Genomic DNA, 4,899 nt, shown 5'->3' on the forward strand with positions numbered 1-4,899 from the left:
AAACTAAAAAGTCCTGTGATTACTTGTCATTTAGAGTTTAGCCGTACCTTTACTCAATTCTTGAACCAGGGATTTAAAAAATATATCAGACTGACGTGTCCCTTTCACATGTTTATCTCTAATCTTCCTCTGCAATTTCTAACACTTATAACCACAGAACTTCTTATATTTGTTTTCAACTTCACCACTCAGCAGTGCTTTTTAAAAAGTAATTGTGGAATTGGTTTGATGAGCCTCTCCATGATGTTCAGGTATTTTGTCATCAGTAGTAGATACTGTAAAACAGGCTTTTATCCTTTTTTTCTTGGTTGCTTATGGGGAGTTTCTGAGGTTTTTACATGTATAACTTCCACTAATTTTGGCAGTTGACATGAAAGCTCACATTCATGCAGTGTCATTTGTGACTGGAGCATGAAATGTATTTACAATTAACTGAAGAGCTGATCTTCACATGCATTTGTGACAGTATATGAGCTATAGGACAAATATCTGCCAATCAAAAGGGCTTCATGGTTATTTAAAGGCCATTCATGCATAATTTAAAGGGCTATTTTAATATTTGAGTTGCTTTTCGAGAGTTTAAAGTAAGTCCTTGTAAGTCAGTCACATTTGAAATTGATTTTTACATCATTGTTGGAAGACAATGAGAGCTGTACATTTATTTATAGAGCAACAGCAGCGACGGAAGCGCCTCTACTGGCTTCGCACACGACTGCAGCTCGTCGCCAACACGTTCTGGAAGAAGAGAAAAGCCATCCATTGTTGAAAAGACCGAAATCACTTTATTTTTTTTATTTCCCCCCCCCCCCAGTGTTGTATCAGTATTTACACCTGATCGCCGGCAGATGAATTGCGCCCCTGCCACGCCTGCACTGTGGGCTTATGGGGGGGAGATGGAGGGGGGGTTGAAGGGCGGAAGGCAGATAGGATTTAGTGACTGGTGACAGATGGTAGTCTTAACAAGCCGAGGAGATGTTCTGCTGTTGCAAAATAAATAAATAAATATTTTTAAAAAAAGCACTAATGACACGGCCACAGAGGGAAACGTGCGTCCACATCCAGAACACACTGTATCCAGATCGTGACCGCTTTGAAGTGTGGCCGTGTGCGCATGTCGGGCGTGTGCAGCCCGCTGTCATGTGGCTCCATTGTTTACATGCTGCCCGGATTTCACACAGGGCGTGTGTTTTCTGCTCCGTACAGCTCCACTGCGTCACACTTACACACGAACACTTTATTTATTCTTCATTCGGTAAGGTTACGTCCCCCCCCCCCCCCCCCCCCCCCAGATAAAGCGTCCTTAGCAGATAGATTTCAGGACCTCGGCCAGCTCCACCGAGAGAACAAAAGGGGGATTTGCAAGCTCTTGATGTCAGGGACTGACTGCATGTTGCCGTCCTCATGAATAAAGAAAATTAAAAAAAAATTAAAAAAAAAGAATCCATCAGAGCACACGCACCTGCTCCCATCTTAATTTCCCTGTTTTTACCTTGATAAATTATGAAACATACGCTCCTTCAAAGTGCATGCTTTAGCAGGCCTGTACGGTCTGTGTGTTGGCAACGCAACCAAACATCACAGGTGTGTAAAGCTACACATTTAGCCCTTAATGAATTTCTTTGAGTTTTTTACCTCATGCGAATTTGAAATACTTGCACAATACTTAGATGGGCCTGCAACTCAAAATACCCACATGTTTTCTCGAGTTTAAAAACAGTAAACACGAGAGATAGGAAGTTATTACCCATGCACTCGCATCTGAAATGTCATAAATCAGGCTTTTGTCTGAGAATATAAATAATTGCAAAAATAAAATTTACGCCACCTAAAGTTTTGCGCAGTAGTGCTATGCATGTGCAAGATTTTCAGCCACTTTGGACAAATGATGGCATAAAGTGCAGCAAACTAGACCACAATTTCTGCAAGACAAAAAAATTTAGCTAACTTTGATATTGTTAGTTAAAAAAAATAATACTGTGGATTCCCGGAGGGCCAGATTACATTGCATTACATTGCATCACTGATTACATTACATTTAATCCATAACAATCTGTGTGTTTTCTCACTCCAGTTAAACCAAACTGTCATTAAAAGGAACTGAATCACTACCGAACGATGAGGAAATGTGACTCTTAAGGCATCCTGATGAATAAATACTACTTCTTCGAATATAAAAGGCTGATGTACAATCGATGGTTGCGTGGCATACATGTGCCTTGTAGTTGACGGAATTTCAAAATGTCTCTGTCGGTATGTATGCATTATGTGGACTGACTTATTTCCTGTTCAGGTGCAGCTCAGGGGAGAAGCTTCAGCATCTCAGGATAAATGGGTATAAATAAAATAGGACTAGACATTCATTCATCACTGACAGACAGCCAAGTCAGAAAATAACAGTTTATGCAAGCCTGTAAGCATTAATTGCTGGGATGCTGCAGTTAACTAAGGGAAAGAAAAATCTCCAGCCTGAACTATCAGCTAAATAAAAACCCAAAAATTACCCTTTATTATCATCTTAAAAAGCCATGGAGGATTGCTTAAACATTAGTTCTGTAAAACAGATGTGGATTCTTTGAGCTACACCCAGATTATTAACATGTGACCAGGAGTTTTTTTTTTTTAACCAAACTTGAAACAGATTCAGGTTCCTCTTATGTTTCACATCCTGTTCCCAACACTGCTGTTTTAAAATGTCTTTTTTAATCTGAGTGCTGTTGAGCCCGAAACACAATGTGAACAGGCGCCAAAGCACTTTCTCTCAAACTACTGCCCAGTGATGCATAGGCAGAGGATCCCTCAAGTTCAAGCTGTATGACTCTATAACGGCGCGACGGGTCAGTTAGAGGAGGCGACGCAGAGGCCGTGACACAATCCAAACTCCAGCGTGGAAAAAGTCTGCAACAGGGCTCACGACCTGTGATCAGATCACCCTCAAACGCGTGTTACTGCCAGGTCTAAACGGGCCCATTGTGTGGAGGTGGAGCGCTTTCTGACAGCTCCAACAAGTGGCGGATGGGAGTACTGACGATTAACCGTTTAGAAACCATAAGAAAACCCAACATGGAAACATTTGGGATAATATGGCACGAGCAGATCTTAGAAATGAGACGGAGCTTACATTTTTCCGAGCTGTATACATACGCATATGTATAAATATATATATAAAAGTGATCTGGTATCCATTTCTGAGTCGGTGGCTGTGGCTTTTTTCCTGCCTTCCCTGGTCTTTCTGCGGCTGTCTCAGGGTTGGTAGTTTAGCGACGCTCCCCGGCGGCAGACATCACGGCTCACGCAGCCCAGGGGAGGGATGGAGCTGAGATGGACAGGGAGGGAGACACCGGCTTACGACGTCAAAGGAGTACAGACACACACACACACACACACACATGCACACACACTCACACACTCACACACAGGCAGAGGGAGAGGAGAGGAGAGGAGAGGGAGAGGAAAGGAGAGGACAGCCAACCAGACTGCCAATTCCCTCCGGTCTGCTGAAGGAAGCCTGAATATTCCTCTGTCACAACACTCTGTTTAACCAGTAAGAGATTGGCTTATTTTTATTTTTATTTTTAATTTTTTTTTTTAAATAGCGGATTTATTTGAAGAGGAACAAAAAAGAAAAAAAGAAAAAAAATCGGAGCATCTGTCAGGGAAAAAAAAAAAAAAAAGCACCGGGGAGGAAAAACAAGAAGCAGATCTAGAGAGAAAAGCACGCTCATGCTGAATAAAGGACCGTCGCTGGATGTGACTTGTGTTGTTTCAGGGGGCGTGCAGGCCTAACTTGTTACAGGAATCAAAGACAAATGAACTGACTGACGGAGCTTTAATAAGTACAAGAAGAAAAAAAAAAAAAAAAAAAACGAAGGGGAAGAAGAAAGGCAGTCATCTGATCACGTCGATTCTCTGCCACGACCAGCACCACAGGTATTTCCTTTTCCTTTTTATGTTTTTTTATTTAATTTTTTTAAATAAAGATGTATTGTTGGGTTTTTTTTTCTTTAATTTTTTATTTTCGGTAGTTTTGCGGTGTTTTTGCCGTGTTCTGTGGTTTGTGTAACATGATGTCCAGGTCGTTGTTGTTGACAAAGAGCGCAGGTCTCCAGCTGTGTTGACAGGCTCACTGTCACGTCTCTGGAACATCGGCGGCCTCCACACCGAGACACCGTGCTGTTTACTATCACCTACTACAGCCTCGCAATGCATTTTTATTCCTTTTAAAACGTCAGGGACAGACAGGATCTCTTATCTTTTGTGGGCGTGACCATGTCTGCTGACTCCAAATGTCCATGTGACGCCAGAAATATATATAAAAGTTGCCAGATTATAACTGAGATTTTTTTTCCCCCCACAATGTTACCTTTACATTAAATGTTGATGCGTGTTTTACTCGATGGATTTAAACTGTAGTGCTGGAAATGGTGTAAAAATATCTGTACGACTCCATAACATTGCATCACATATGTCACTTGGAGATTTTTCTGATTCCATTTGTAAAAGAAAAAAAAAAAAACATTTCTAACCTAAATTACTTTGCAAGCGTTTTCATCCATACATGCATACATGCCTGTATATAGTGATCCATGTTGTGTACTCACTGGGGTGCGTTGCTTTGTGATGAATGTGTCAGTCACTGTTGAAATAGACTGGAGTATTTGCATGACTACGTCTCTAAGGGAGCAGAAAGAATCATCTCTGCCTCCCATTCCCACTGAACGCTCCCATCTGCACCTCCATCCCCGGCCTCCTGTTTGCACCTCCTGTGCAGTGTGAATTTAAGCCTGCAGGCTCCTGTCTGCTCCTCCTGACCGCCTCCACTCTCTGTGCGTGTGTGTGTGTGTGTGTGTTTGTGTTTGTGTGTGTGTGTGTGTGTGTTATTATTCCTCTCCAGACTTCTCA

Source organism: Blennius ocellaris, assembly GCF_963422515.1.
Source record: "Blennius ocellaris genome assembly, chromosome: 20".
NCBI classification, from domain to species: Eukaryota; Metazoa; Chordata; class Actinopteri; order Blenniiformes; family Blenniidae; genus Blennius; species Blennius ocellaris.